This window comes from Rutidosis leptorrhynchoides, chromosome 5, assembly GCF_046630445.1.
Source record: "Rutidosis leptorrhynchoides isolate AG116_Rl617_1_P2 chromosome 5, CSIRO_AGI_Rlap_v1, whole genome shotgun sequence".
Taxonomy (NCBI): Eukaryota; Viridiplantae; Streptophyta; class Magnoliopsida; order Asterales; family Asteraceae; genus Rutidosis; species Rutidosis leptorrhynchoides.
The window spans coordinates 141324111-141341389 of record NC_092337.1 but is presented as its reverse complement, the minus strand read 5'-3'; positions in this window follow the sequence as shown (position 1 = coordinate 141341389).

Below are 17279 nucleotides of genomic sequence, written 5' to 3'. Positions count from 1 at the left end.
AAACACTATATGTATATACATTTTAACTGAGTCGTTAAGTCATCGTTAGTCGTTACATGTAAGTGTTGTTTTGAAACCTTTAAGTTAACGATCTTGTTAAATGTTGTTAACCCATTGTTTATTATATCTAATGAGATATAAAATTATTACATTATCATGATATTATGATGTATTAATATATCTTAATATGATATATATACATTTAAATATCATTACAACGATAATCGTTACATATATGTCTCATTTCGAAATCCTTAAGTTAGTAGTCTTGTTTTTACATATGTAGTTTATTGTTAATACACTTAATGATATGTTTACTTATCATTTATCATGTTTAACATAGTGTATGAATATCTTAATATGATTCATATGTATTTAGTAAGATGTTATTATAACGATAATCGTCATATATATCGTTTCGAGTTTCTTAATTTAATAAACTCATTTTTATGTATATCACTCATTGTTAATATACTTAGTGAGATACTTACTTATCATAATCTCATGTTAACCATATATATATGTCTATATATATAACATCATGTAGTTTTTACGAATTTGTAACGTTCGTGAATCGTCGGTCAATTTGGGTGGTCAATTGTCTATATGAAACCTATTTCAATTAATCAAGTCTTAACAAATTTTGATTGCTTAACATGTTGGAAACATTTAATCGTGTAAATATTAATTTCATTAAATATATATAAACATGGAAAAGTTCGGGTTACTACACAAGTAATAAGTAATAATACGAAATAGTATCTAGTAAGGTGGAATAAGTTCAATAAAGCATTTCTATTTAGGTTTCTAAAGCTCTTTCAACAGGTACACGACGATCTTCTCTAGGTTCTCAACTCTCAGCTTAAGGTCATCGGTATCATTGTTATTGGTAGCGGCGGTAGAGGTGTTAGGTTTGGAAGTAGAAGCATTATAAGGGTGGAAACGACGGCACTCTTGAAGTGTTCGATTTTCATATGAAAAGCTTTTCCAAAATGGATTATTGCCTCGGGCGGATCCCTTCGGTATCCTAAGGTGGCCTCTCGGTCCGTAGGGGTTATTATAATCTGCGTCTCTGAAAGGTGATTTGGTTCCAGTAGGTGAATCGGGTATTTCGGGTTCGGGTTCGGATTGGGGATCCGGGTCCTCCTCGGGTTCCTCCTCCGAATCTTCTTCGGAATCCTCCTCGAGTTCAGACTCCGTCTCAGGTTCGGACATAACCTCATCCTCGATCTCAGGTACAGTGTTCCCCTGTGTCTGCACTGTTTTCTCGAATTCCGTGTCGGAGTCGATAAGAATTATGGGATTAGAATAAGTCATCTAGCACTCAAAAAGAAACACAGAGTTAGTATACTAGCAATTATATCATTTAGGTTAGATACAAATCAAGTAAAGTACCAAGTAATGTCACTATAGTCTATGTAGCTTAACTAGTCTATGGTTACAGTTTAGACTCAGTTGGTGTCCTAAAGTCCGACATCTAATGCAGCCCAATCCTAGGTATCTGTAAGCTCTGATAACAACTATAACAACAACAACAACAACAACAACAACAACAACAACAACAACAACAACAACAACAACAACAACAACAACAACAACAATACCCAATCCCACAAAAGTGGGGTATGGGAGAGGTGGGTGTAGACAATCATTCCTCGTACCCTAGATTAGAAGGAACTCACTACTCCAGCCGCGGGTATAGAACCCGCGCCTAGATAAGGTCGTCCCTCCCTATACTCTAGAGTAAAAGAGATTGCTTCCAAATGGACCTCCGGCCAGAAGTGCTCAAAAAAACGAAAAGATAGGGCAAAAGATTGTCTACAACTATAACACCCTGTCAAATTCCCATCTGACGGCGTGTTAATCATAGATCCCACAGTTAATAGTTGCGCCCTCTATATGAGACTTTTCAAAGCATTCGCATTAAACTTTATTAAAAATAGTTGACTTTCAAAACATAAGTCAATAAACCAAAATAAGTAATACTATTGTGATCGTAACCACAAGCCAACAGTATTAAATAGATGCAAAAGTTTAAATGCGAAGGTAATAAATGTCTTTAATAAAGCATGCTGACTCCACAGCCAGACCAATCATCAAACAGATAGCGGAAGCTATACCTCTTATGGACCTGAGAATACAAACACACAAAAACAGGTCAACAAATAATGTTGGTGAATCTACAGGTTTAAGTATGTAAACACTATCTGAAAAACAGTGTTCAGTAAAATAATTCATTTGCATTAGACCACAAGATTTCAATAAGCACAACCTAACGTTGCAAAAATGTTACATAATCCATGAGCATCTGAATACTAGCATAAAGACCTGCCTATAGTATACACTACACTTATCCTTTACCCTATAAAAATGTATACACTTGTTTGAGTGTACAAACAGTTGAAAGTAAATGCACCACAGTTAAAGTAGGGTGAGGTTTGTCTGACCTAACGGATCCGTCCATTTAAATTATGCTTACCCGAAGGTAATAAAAGTACTCAAGCTATGGGCTTTGTGAACAGAACTCAATATGTATAATAGTACTCGTGTCAAACATAAAAGCATTTGTAAATATGTAAAAATAACCAGCGTGTATTCTCATCCCTGAAAATATGTAAAAAGTGGGACTGTAGACTCACCTTTGCGTAAAGCAACCTAAGTATACGTATATAGGTTGGTCAATATATATATATATATATATATATATATATATATATATATATATATATATATATATATATATATATATATATATATATATATATATATATATATATATATATATATATATATATATATATATATATATATATATATATATATATCTTATACAATAGTGGTTTCATAAAGTAAGTTGTCCTATTGCTCATACTCGACTTGTTTCAAAGTAGAAGTCAATACATAGTCAACTAGTTCATGCAATCACAAAAGTGAACCAAAAGTCAAACTTGGTCAAAGTAGTCAACTAAAGTCAACAAATCAGTAGGTTCATATCAAATGTTGTTCAAATAGTCAAACTTGGTTCGTATCATGCATGTCCAGTTTCAAGTTTCATCGTTTTTCGACTTTATCGTCATTTCGCATGTTAAGTAGTGTACAACTAAGGCACGTATGAGCATATGACAAACAAGTACCACTTAAGACATGCAACTGATCATTAGTTAACCTAGAATCATTCATGAGTTCAAAATTATGGTCTTAGCATGCAACACATAATCATATTCACAAAAATACGTTACATGAATTCAGTTTCAATCTTTGCATCAATCTCGTAATGGTCATAACCAGAGCTAGGAACATGCAAATCAAGCTAGGTCAGTGGCTAAATTTCAAGGCCAAGTTAAAATACAACATATCAAAAGATGAGACATTTTTTTTAGCCATTTGATACAGTTTATTCATGCATGTTTGACGTTCTATTTCAGCTCAATTCAGTAGTCATAAAAACTATGGCCTTATTGTGCATAATGTATCAGGTTTCAAAGTTTGCTATAAACTAGACTTTTATCACATATCATACAAAGATTCAATATCCATAAGATCAAGTTCTAAAATTACATACAACTCAACTTATATAACTCAAGGTGCATACTTGGCAGATTTGGACAGAATACATGTTATCGTTTTCGCACGCACATTACGCAAGCTATATAAATCCAGACAACACAAGGCCTAGATGAAAAGTTATCTACAACATATGAATTTTCCAGATATGCAAAGACTTGATTCAATATCTCTTTTCAAATTGCTTTTTGAATTTATTTTAAATTACCGAGTAAATCCGTTTTGTCATGAACACTCATTTAAGCATAACGGGAGCATTACAACTTCAAATAACATGATATCCTAGTCTAACTTGAGTGTTTTTGAATTATATACACAATTATGATCAGTATATAATTCAACTCCATGCACATATTTCCGAAATTCAAAGAATTCACATATTCATCAACAAAACCTAATTCAATCATAACTTACGCATACGGTAGCGAAAATAAGCAAATCCAAAGCCCAAAATTATTAATTTTTCGAGAGGATTCGAAATATGAATAATATTTAACATTCAACAAAGTTAATTTTCTGTAATCATGCAAAACAAATTCGGGATTAACCTTAATCACATCAAACAATCGAATTAACGCAAGCAATTAACAGTAACGCATATAGACTTGAGAAATAGACATCTTACACTATCAAACACTAACAAAATCGGTTCTATATCAATTAGGGTTTAGAAAATTATACCTTAGATCACTAAATTAGTTATACCAACGCGTAGCTATCAATGTGATTTGCAATTCTCGTGTTGAAGGTTTAATATAAAAATCAAAATTGAGTAGTGTTGTGTGGGTGTTGGTGATCGACGAAAATAGGGAGAGGGAGGGAGGCTGGATCGACTAAATTAGGTTTGTTGTAGGGTTTGTGGATTAACTTGCTATTTAAACCCTTTAAGGCCCTAATTAAATTACATTATGGACCAAATCACAAGCTAGTGGCCCAAAACAAAAATTAAAGGGGGAGAGGAGGGGGGGTTCGGTCGAATGGGGCCCACATGGGTATCCCGAGCTCGTGTTGTCCATTAACGTGTACTCGTGGTCTGTTTCAAGTGCCGTTTAAACTTACCGAAGGACCGGAATGCTAAATCGATCGTTAAAACGCAACCAATCGTTTAATTCATTAAAATACATTAAATATTTTACAAATTTATTAATTATTAAAATCATTATCAAAAATAAACTCGTGCGTTTCGTTACTCGAAAAGTAGTTTTTGTATTTATTCAAACCGTTGCGTTTTTATCGTATTTCATTATCTGAAAAAAGTTTATTAATTAATATTAATCCATATTAATTCACGTAACCCTCCAGGGATCAAGTATGCATTTATTACACGTAAACACATATAAAATCAAGTAATCACCGTTAAAACGATTAACAGACAGTTAACGAAAGTAACGGAAAAAGCAGGGTTGTTACATGATCTGTTCCGAGCTTGGTCGGGTTCAGTGGTGATATATTATTAGGTCTTGATGTTGGCAGGGTCGCAGCTCGTTTGCTGCTCAATTATTTCAATTTGTAGTTGTGTAGTTCATTTTGGTGTTTTTCTTTCACCATCAGTGTATGTAGGTTATGGTTGATCTTTGGATTACGCACGTCAGATCATCAGATTTGTTCTATTGTATTCTTTTGTATGTACTTTGCCGATCGTTTATGATCTATTTTATATATTATGTATTTGTCAATAATAATAATAACAATAACAACAATAATAATAATAAGAAGAATAATAATAATAGTAAGAATAATAGTAATAGTAATAGTAATAGTAATAGTAATAGTAATAGTAATAGTAATAATAATAATATAATAATAATAACAATAATAATAATAATAATAATAATAATAATAATAATAATAATAATAATAATAATAATAATGTAACAACCCAACCCGTTAACCAACCAATAACGCGGATAAAAAAAATTTCATTGATCAGCTATTGGCGCGGCGCGCCAAGACCCCGCGCGGCGCGCAGAAGGTCCTGGACAGGCTGCTGTCCCAAAAAGTTAAATACGCGAAAATGTTTGACCACTTCCCGACGTATTTAGACAAAACGCTTTTAACCACACATTAATATATGTAAAACTAACACGTTCCTTTAATAAAATTAGTTTTACGAAGACCGGGCCCACATCGGCTATTTTACGACTTTCGTACGGAAATACAAGTTTTCAACCACATGATTTGTAATACAAAATAAAGGCCGAGCATGGCGATTGGGGATACGCTACCTAATCCTAATCAATCCAAAAGCAAGCCTTCTAAAGCAACTACGCAAGTCCACTAGTCCCCGCTTACCCGAGCCTCCGCATCCATGCAATCTATAAAAAAGTCAACAACGAGAGGGTAAGCTAACGCTTAGTGAGTGATAACATACTACAAACATATATATGCATAAAATGGACACGCCACACAAAACCAAATACCACATACCGGAGCATCCAAGCATAAAGGCAAGCTAGTCTAAGCATACCGTAAGATCACTAAGCAACGAGCTAAAGATACATCAACATGTTGGGATTTAACAAGTTCATAATATACTTAAAACCATTTAAGAATCAAGAAAGCGGAAGCATGTAAATTACCATTTTGAAACTTGTTATACTTTAACCAATTAAAGTTAAATCCCAATTAGGATCAAGTTATGAAATATACTTACAAACTACAAGCAAGTAAAGAGTTTATACCTTCTCCAAGCTAGGTAGTAAGTGATGAAGATGATGATGTTGAATGGAGCTTCAAATGGATGAAACCTCAAGAGATTATACCCCAAACTTTGCACCAACACCCTAGCTTTTGGTTAGGATTTATTAGACACTTAAAATGAACTTGCAAAACTTGAAAATGAACTCCCTTTGAGCCTTGAAACCCCACGGCCAGCAGCTCCCCAAGAGGGCAGAATTTTTGCTTTGATGTGTTTATTTTGCAAGTGTAAGTCTCTAGGAGTCAAGATGCTTGCATGTATATGGAAAAGGGAATTGTCTTTGACCAAGAAGGAATCAAAGAGCATGCTTACTTCAACTCCCATGCCACTTCCTTAAGTTATAATATAAAGTAGTCTTTATAAAACTTGGCATAATCTATAAGCTTGCAAAATTTATAAACTTGTTCTTTTATAAAATTAGATCTTATAAAATAACTTTTATAAACTTGCATTTTATAAATTATGCACACATCATATATAAAACCAATTATATAAAATTCCATATTATAAGTTATGTTTACTTTATTTTATAAAACCAATTTTATAAAATGTAACATAACTTTATTAATTATTTAACCTATAAATAATTAAATCCATATTATATAAATTATTCCATAATTTATATATACACATCAAGTAATATTTAAGAAAACCATTTTTCTTAAAGTTCAAGTGTCGCGTATTTAATCAACGATCCATTCGCTAAGATCAAATATGAATAAGGTGTTGGTAAGCTTGTTATTGGGTATGACCCGACTTGGATCAAAACATATTAGCCACATTAATTTAATATGTCTCTCGGGCATACGAAAAACCTTCAATCTCCCACTTGCACGAGAAACATAAGAAATTAATGCAATTGATGGATACAACCTAACACACCGTCCATCACCCCTAATATGTTATGACTTTGTGCCATTCAATAACATCATCCCTTTCGAGCTCCCTACTCGAACTGATATATGTAGGTGAATCTTTCATTATATCCTTTCATCCTAGATGTCATGTCAAATCCAAGAGATACAGAGTGACCACTCTCTTATAGATTTAACTTTATCAGGCCTTAGACATCTGACTCTCAACGAATAAGAGGGACAAATTCCATCTTAACTACATACGTCCTAGATATACACTTTGTAATATACCTGAGTTCTTCCTTATGTACTACCATGTTTCAGAATAGCGAAGGAAAGAATCAAGGCACAGTACTTGGTGAATATCCGAACCCAATATGTATCTCAGGTCAGAGGATACTATGATATTCGCCTTTACTCAAGATTACATGTGATCAACCACAAAGGCTCCATATAGTAAATCTTGAGAGCGGGTCTTCCAATATTTGTGTCTCACAAATATCTATGAACCTTGGTTGCAACCTTGCCCCACATTCACCATTTGAATGTTAACCAATCCAAGTTCATAATAGTCTAGACCTCACACTTGTTCCTACAAATGTGATCAACTACGGAATTTAGAATAATAGTTTATTCATGGATAAAATATGCAAAATTGGAACATGACTCATAATTAAATTAATACCATAATTATATTAATGAGTTTGAACTAATTCGTTCCGTTACAATACATAAAATAGATCAATTCCAATCACTAGAATATCGAAGCCCTAATGCACAAACATGTCCCTCATGTTTTGGTCCATGTAAAAGCTTCGTGAGTGGATCCGCAACATTTTGATCTGTGTGAACTTTGTGAATACATATCTTTCCCTTTTCAACCTCATCCCTGATGTAGTTGAATCTCCGCTCAATGTGACGAGTCTTTTGATGAGCACGAGGTTCCTTGATTTGAGCAATCGCACCCTCGTTGTCACAAAAGATCTCAAGAGGGTCCTGAATGGAAGGGACCACTCCTAAGTCGTCGATGAATTTCTTCATCCATGCAGCTTCCTGAGCTGCCAGTGAGGCGGCAATGTACTCCGACTCTGTAGTGGATAACGCAACAACCTCCTGTTTTGAACTCTTCCAAGAGACCGCACCACCATTTAACATGAAGACATAACCGGATTGTGACCGAGAGTCATCTCGATCAGTTTGGAAACTCGCGTCCACGTAACCTTTTACAGCGAGTTCCTCCTCACCAGACCCATATATTAGAAACATATCCTTAGTCCTCCTAAGGTATTTCAATATGCTTTTAACAGCAATCCAATGACTATTTCCTGGGTTATTCTGGTATCTACTTGTCAAGCTTAGAGCGCATGACACATCCGGTCTAGTACATATCATTGCATACATGATAGACCCAATAGCAGATGCGTATGGGACTTTCTTCATTCTCTCCTGTTCATCTTTCGTGGCAGGACACTGAGATGAACTGAGAACGGTTCCTTTTTGAATAGGTACCAAACCTCTCTTAGAGTTTTCCATCTTGAACCTTTTCAAGATTTTATCAATGTATGTACTTTGACTTAAACCTATCAATCTCTTGGATCTATTCCTATAGATCCCTATCCCCAATATGTATTGTGCATCTCCAAGATCCTTAATGGAGAAGCAACTCTTTAGCCAAGTTTTGACTCCTTGCATTGTGGTAATATCATTCCCAAATAATAATATATCATCCACATATAGTACAAGGAACATGATAGTGCTCCCACTAGCTTTCTTATATACACAAGCTTCATCACCATTTTTAATGAAGCCAAATTTCTCGGCTTCCTCATTAAAACGATGATTCCACATTCTAGATGCTTGTTTCAATCCGTAGATTGACTTCTTTAACTTGCATACACTTTTAGGATATTTTGAATCAACAAAACCTTCAGGCTGGACCATATAGACATCTTCCATAAGATATCCATTTAGGAAAGCGGTTTTGACATCCATTTGCCATATATCATAGTCGTAGTGAGCAGCAATGGCAAATAATATCCTAATAGACTTTAGCATTGCCACAGGCGAGAAAGTTTCATCATAATCAACCCCTTGAGTTTGAGTGAAACCTTTTGCAACAAGTCTAGCTTTATATGTATCCAAGTTTCCATGTATGTCGGTTTTCATTTTGAAAAGCCATTTGCAATCAACTAGGTTAGAGCTAGGAGGTTGCTCAACAAGTTCCCACACTTGGTTTTCATACATGGATTGCATCTCGGCGTTCATGGCTTCCTGCCATTTATCTTTATCAATCCTTGATAAAGCATCTTGGTAGTTTGTTGGTTCATCCAAATCAACCGTATAGCAACCATCTATGAGAAACCCATATCTCTCAGGAGGATTGCTAATCCTACTAGATCTACGAATGTCTTGTGTATTTTGATCATCCATTTGATCACTATCAACATTTTCATGTTGAGTGCTAGAGTCAACCAATTGTGTATCATCTACTTGATCTTGAACCTCTTCAAGATCTATCTTCCTTTCACTATTTCCTTCCATTAGGAACTTAGTTTCAAGGAATTCCGCCTTCCGAGCAACAAATACATTCTGCTCGGATGGATCATAGAAATAGTATCCCATATCATCCTTGGGATATCCTATGAAGATACACTTCGTGGATCGAGCATTCAACTTATTAGGGACGTAACGCTTAGGATAAGCTTCACATCCCCATACCTTTAAGTATGATAGAGATGGAGGTTTACTAAACCACATCTCGTGAGGAGTTCGTTCCACTTTCTTGGTTGGGGCCATATTTAAAATACGAGCCGCGGAGCTTAGACAATAACCCCAAAATGATAGAGGCAACGAGCTTCTTGCCATCATAGATCGAACCATATCCATTAGGGTTCGGTTCCTCCTTTCGGAAACTCCATTAAGTTGGGGTGTTCCGGGTGGAGTAAGTTGTGAGATAATCCCACAACTCCTAAGATGATCTTGGAAGGCATTGCTTAGGTATTCACCTCCTCTATCGGTACGAAGTACCTTAATTGTCCTATTGAGTTGATTTTGTACTTCGTTTTGATATTCTTTGAATGCTTCAAACGTTTCGTCCTTGTGTCTTAATAAGTAGACATATCCGAAACGACTAAAGTCATCAATGAAAGTAACAAAGTATCTTTCACCATTCCTAGTCATGGGTTTAAAGGGTCCACATACATCCGAATGTATTAATCCCAATAAATCTTTAGCCCTTTCATAAGTTCCTTTGAAAGGTGCTTTAGTCATCTTGCCTTGTAAACAAGATTCACATACATCAAACGAATCCATTTCATTTGATTTCAAAAGTCCATTCCTTTGAAGTGTATGCATTCGGTTCTTGTTTATGTGACCAAGGCGACAATGCCATAAATAGGAATCACTCAAATCCCTTTTGAGTTTCTTGGTGCTAGTGTGGTATATAGAGCTCGATGATGTGTCATCATGAACCAATTCATAAATTCCATTTGAAGGTGAAGCCTCGAAATAGAATACATTATCTTTAGAAACATGAATATCATCATCAATAAAATTAACAACGTAACCACATTGTTTTAAGCGAGAAATAGAAATAATGTTTCGACATAAATCCGGTACATACAAAACATTTTCTGAAATAAGCTCCAATCCACTTGGAAGCTTCAAAACAAATTCTCCTTGAGCTTTAACATGCACCTTTGCACCATTGCCCATATAGAGATTTGATGTTCCCGCCATACGATCACTTCTTTTGAACCCCTGCAAAGATTTGCAAATATGAGTTCCACATCCCGTGTCTAATACCCATGTATTAGAAGAAGTAATACTAAGCTCTATATATACCATATATATATTACCTGAGGTTTGCCCTGCATCCCTCTTGTCCTTCAACTCCTTAAGATAGACCGGACAGTTTCGTTTCCAATGACCCATCTCACCGCAACCGAAACATGGGTCTTCCTTGGGGTTTGCCTTCTCGGCTACCTTTTGCTTTTTAGCTTTGTTGATGGTTGGGGTAACCATCTTCCCCTTCCCTTTGCCTTGATGGGCGGGTCCTTTTCTCTTAGCCACCTTTGGCTTAGAGGTGTTACCTTTGGATCCACCTTGATCGATTGCTAACACGGGTAAAGCCCTTTTACCCATGCTAGTTTCCGCCGTTCTAAGCATACCGTGAAGCTCACCTATGCTCTTATCCATCCCATTCATATTGTAATTAATTACAAATTGATCAAACCTTTTTGATAGGGAGTTAAGGATAAGATCGGTGGCTAACTCATTAGATATGTTTAGGTTAAGACGGTTAGCACGATCGATAAGGCTTTTCATCTTGAGTACATAAGATGAAACCGATTGGGTATCGTCCATACGACAAGCATGTAGCGCTCGAACCGTTTCGAAGCGTTCGACACGCGCTTGTTGAAGGAACATCTCCTTCAATTGCGTTATCATGTCGTATGCACTATGATGTTCGAAATCCTTTTGGAGTTCGGGTATCATAGTCCCAAGCATTAAGCATGAGACTTGAAGGGAGTCATGGCAATACTTATCGTAAGAGGCCATTGCCTCCACATCATTCTCATCCGGTTGATCGGGAATGGGGTCCTCAAGCACATACATTTTATCCTCTTGTTTGAGGATAATCCGAAGATTGCGGAACCAATCCATAAAGTTTGTATGGTTGAGTTTGTCTTTCTCTAAGAGAGACCTTAATGATAGGTGGTTTAGGTTAAGTGGTACGTTAGGAATGTTGTTGTTGTTATTGGCGGCCATCTACAAAATTAACAAAGTTCGTTTAAGTATCGATTTTAATTTAACATTCAATACCCTTTAAATCAAATTGAATTATTAAATTCTAGAATCCAGCGGTAAACCAAATTTCGGTTAGGTGACCTTTATCCCGCAATTTGATTTAGCTAGGTAGTCAATAAATGACAATTGCAATCCATTTGCAACTTCTAGAGTATGGGATCATGCAATCCTTTTGCATGGCATATTTATCCCATCAACGCCTATTTGTTCTTCATGCTTCGGTGACCCTAAGTTCATGATTCCCAAATCAAGTCGTCCTACTTGTATAGACTTGTAAATTTAACATACATGTGGTTAGGTGACCTTTATCCCACAAGCATGCGAAATTTACCTTAATCACATTAGTTTGCTCATAATGGTTAGGTGACCTTTATCCCATCATGAGTTCCCTAATACTTTTAAGTGTCACACAATAGGATGGCGTTTAACTTGTTTACCTTGTTAATGAAAGGGATTTTGAGTTTTTGTTAATTCTAGTTTGAGAAAACTTTTATACCATACACCAACATGCATTTAGTGCATGGTACTTATGAAAAACCATTTTCATGTCTTGTAATTAAGCCAATTACTTAATATAAACCATTTTATATGTATGATCCTTATCATGTCCTTAATAACCGTTTATTAATGTCCTTTTAGCCGTTTTTAATTTAACCATTTAAATTGACGTTTTGCATGTCGTTAATAATGTCAATTTTAACCAATTTAAATTGCCATTTTAGTTTGTTGTTAACTTGTGTGATTAACTTGTAGCATACAAACATACAATCCACATAATCATACAAAACAACCACGCATGCAAAATCATATGTTCACAATCAAGCCAATTTTGGTAGACATTTGTTTAGCCGAAAACAAATGCCACCGGTTAAGGGTAATAACACAAAGTAGAAGATTTTAAAATCTCCCACTTAATCTTGCATCCAAATGCTTCTTCTTGTGTTCTTCAAGTCTTCATCATCTTCATCATTTTACAAAATATATCCTAATACATTTTGTCTAGAAAATGAAATACAACCTAATCTATTTTACATGCCAAATATAAAATAAATTACATAACCAAAATAATAAATATTACAACCAAATGAATAATTATTACATGCCTTTTGAATGAATGATAATACATACCAAATGAATCATAAATCAACCAAACACACATGCATGCAACACAAGGTCAAGGCTAGGATTGTGAACATTACATACAACCAAAATTAGACCAAATGGAAGAACCCAAAAACCCATTTTGGGTCTCCTTAAATTCGGCCTAAATACCAAACCCACCCAAACCCTTAAATTTTTGCATTTTACTTGCATGCATGTTCATAAAATGCAAAATATAGTGGGTTTAACATATCATCTCGAAGCATATTTCATCAACTTCGGCTCTAGATACCATTGTTGGGATTTAACAAGTTCGTAATATACTTAAAACCATTTAAGAATCAAGAAAGCGGAAGCATGTAAATTACCATTTTGAAACTTGTTATACTTTAACCAATTAAAGTTAAATCCCAATTAGGATCAAGTTATGAAATATACTTACAAACTACAAGCGAGTAAAGAGTTTATACCTTCTCCAAGCTAGGTAGTAAGTGATGAAGATGATGATGTTGAATGGAGCTTCAAATGGATGAAACCTCAAGAGATTATACCCCAAACTTTGCACCAACACCCTAGCTTTTGGTTAGGATTTATTAGACACTTAAAATGAACTTGCAAAACTTGAAAATGAACTCCCTTTGAGCCTTGAAACCCCACGGCCAGCAGCTCCCCAAGAGAGCAGAATTTTTGCTTTGATGTGTTTATTTTGCAAGTGTAAGTCTCTAGGAGTCAAGATGCTTGCATGTATATGGAAAAGGGAATTGTCTTTGACCAAGAAGGAATCAAAGAGCATGCTTACTTCAACTCCCATGCCACTTCCTTAAGTTATAATATAAAATAGTCTTTATAAAACTTGGCATAATCTATAAGCTTGCAAAATTTATAAACTTGTTCTTTTATAAAATTAGATCTTATAAAATAACTTTTATAAACTTGCATTTTATAAATTATGCACACATCATATATAAAACCAATTATATAAAATTCCATATTATAAGTTATGTTTACTTTATTTTATAAAACCAATTTTATAAAATGTAACATAACTTTATTAATTATTTAACCTATAAATAATTAAATCCATATTATATAAATTATTCCATAATTTATATATACACATCAAGTAATATTTAAGAAAACCATTTTTCTTAAAGTTCAAGTGTCGCGTATTTAATCAACGATCCATTCGCTAAGATCAAATATGAATAAGGTGTTGGTAAGCTTGTTATTGGGTATGACCCGACTTGGATCAAAACATATTAGCCACATTAATTTAATATGTCTCTCGGGCATACGAAAAACCTTCACAACAAAATATAAGTTCACCAACAACGATGTGAACAATGCCAATAAGCTACACCCAGAGGGTTAGCTACATCACGACAATACAACATTATATGTATACAATATATATATATATATATATATATATATATATATATATATATATATATATATATATATATATATATATATATATATATCGAATAACATAATTTGCTTACGCTTACAACACAATAACCATGGTTAACCAAATCTTCGCAAGGGAATGACTTCGCGAAACAAGTCATCGATGTTCATAACATCCGTTAGGGTACTTAACACCTCGTATCACTAACCTCTAGGGTGGCACCTTAACACCTCGACACTTCACCCCGAGTGGCATCTTAACACCTCGATGCTTCACTCATTATTTTACTGAGTGGTGTCTTAACACCTCGACACTACACCCCTAGGTGGCATCTTAACACCTCGATGCTTCACCTCGAGTGGCATCTTAACACCTCGATGCTTCATTCATTATTTTACGGAGTGGTGTCTTAACACCTTGACACTACACCCCTAGGTGGCATCTTAACACCTCGATGCTTCACCCCGAATGGCATCTTAACACCTCGATGCTTCACTCATCACGTGAAACGTGGTGTCTTAGCACCTCGACACTACACATTTCACGCTACAACAAATAGATACATTAATTATTCCACTCACTATATTAACCCTTCATCATTGGGGTTATATAAGTCCACATCACACGCCCATGTGATAATGTACACACAAAGTGTGCACCTCGCCAAAGTGGTCAACCAAAACGCACAACCGTGCTAATTGGACCTATACACAAGTCCAACATTTCCACTTATACGAGAAGCGAGCTCTATAAGCGAGAACCCCTTCTCCCGACCCTCACCCATCCTACACATACATATGCATATAGGATATTAACACTCACCTTGTCGCCTTGAAGAATGCTACCGAATAATCCGCAATCGCCGATGGAATGTACCTAATCCATTTATCACATAACAAGTAACACAATTAGGGTGGATATACAAATCAACCCAAATTGACTACTAGTGCAATTTTGACCCAAATGCACTTCTAAACACAAAATCGTGCCCAAACTAACCAATAATCACTTACACAAGTGAGAATGGTCCTAATATGTCAATCAAACCCAAACATAGGTGTTAAACACCTATCTTGTCCAAAATGACACTTAAACCCTAATTTGACCCATAAGAAGTCAATATCATGCCATTAGCAAGTTTTGACACAGAAACATATTTAACTCGGTTCTATGCTTCAACTTAATCCATTTTAAGTTTATAAATCTTATTAAATCGGCAATTGAGTCATAATCATCAACAAACCCTAATTTTGACTCTAGTCAAAATTAGTCAACCATAAGAACCATAATGGTTTCCAAAACACCAATAATCACTAACACTAGTAATTATACACCATTTACAAGTCTTAAACATGGTTAAATCATTAACCAACCCAAAACCCGCCAAATATCAAAGTAGCAAGTTTCCATAAACCCTCTTCATCAACCAAATGGGTTTTACAACTAACAATCTCAAACCCTAACTTGAATATCAAATCTAACAAATGAAATTCGGAGTTAGGACTTACCAATACTACCAAAACGTAGCTAGGAGCGAGATGAACAACTTTAAAACCCGAGCTTTGGCTAGAATTCGACTCCTTCTTCTCCAAATCAAGCTCTCTCACTCTAGAACTCTTCCTCTCTCTCTAAATATGGATGAGAGTGTTTGTGTGGGTGAGAAATGAGCTCCAATGGAGTTCTAGATCAGTTTTGGTGACCCTAAACCGACCCTAAATGAAAAGAACAAAGTACCCCTCATTTAAACCTTTTAAAAAGGCTGAAAATTGCATCAGACGGGTTCGGCGCGCCGCGCCAAAAGGTGGAGCGCCGTTCCAACCTACAGCTCAGTTTTCAGAAACTTGTTTTGGCCATAACTTTTTGACCGTAGCTCCGTTTTCGATGAATCAAATATCGTTGGAAATGTAATAAGATTTCATTTCCAATGGTAAGGCTTTGAAACATCAACACAAACTTTATTTGGGGTTGAAAAGATACGTACACACCTTGTCACTTCAGACAACGTCAAGTTTCCTTCGGCGTTCGAGCAAGCAACACGTACACTTCATACACGCATCGTACACCATAAATACATTATGTACAATAAATATTTGGGTCTTTCAACTCTCCCCCACTTAAACTCGATCACGTCCTCGTGATCTTCTCCACTTAACCAATCCGGACCTACTCAACGGTCCTCAATCATAAGTCCCAATCCGAACTTTTCTAGACAATTCTTCCCAATGAATCACCTTTAACAACTAAAATCGTCACCCGCGATTTATCAAAACCACTATCCGAGCACTAAAACCTGCACAATTCTCCATATCGGGAAAAACTCAACCAATCTCGTACCGAGATATCAATTCCTTAGCGTACCTTTACCAAGGACAACGCTAAATGCGACCAAGTCTCAACCTAAAGTCAACAATCCGAACGTTGAAGATCGAACCACATGAATCCTTACGGATTACACTTACTACTAAACATCCTTTGTAGTGCGCAATATAACCAATACGCCACTATCCTAACATCATAAGCAACGACTAAAAACAAAAACGCCCAAAACGACTATGGCAATGCTAATCCTAAGGTGTACAAAATCGACTATTGTCACACCTGTAACAACATGTGAGCGAAACACGGCTATCGCATCACTAATCACACATCATGGTCCTCACTATCCCACCATCGGTGTATAAAACAGCCGATAGATCACACCACACGGTCCTTATGACCCCACCATCGGTGTATAAAACAACCGATAGATCCCTCAACACAGGATGAAGTCAGCGGACCTCGTCAACGGTCATGCTTCACCGATATAACACTACACCCATGATGAAGTCAGCGGACCCCGAAG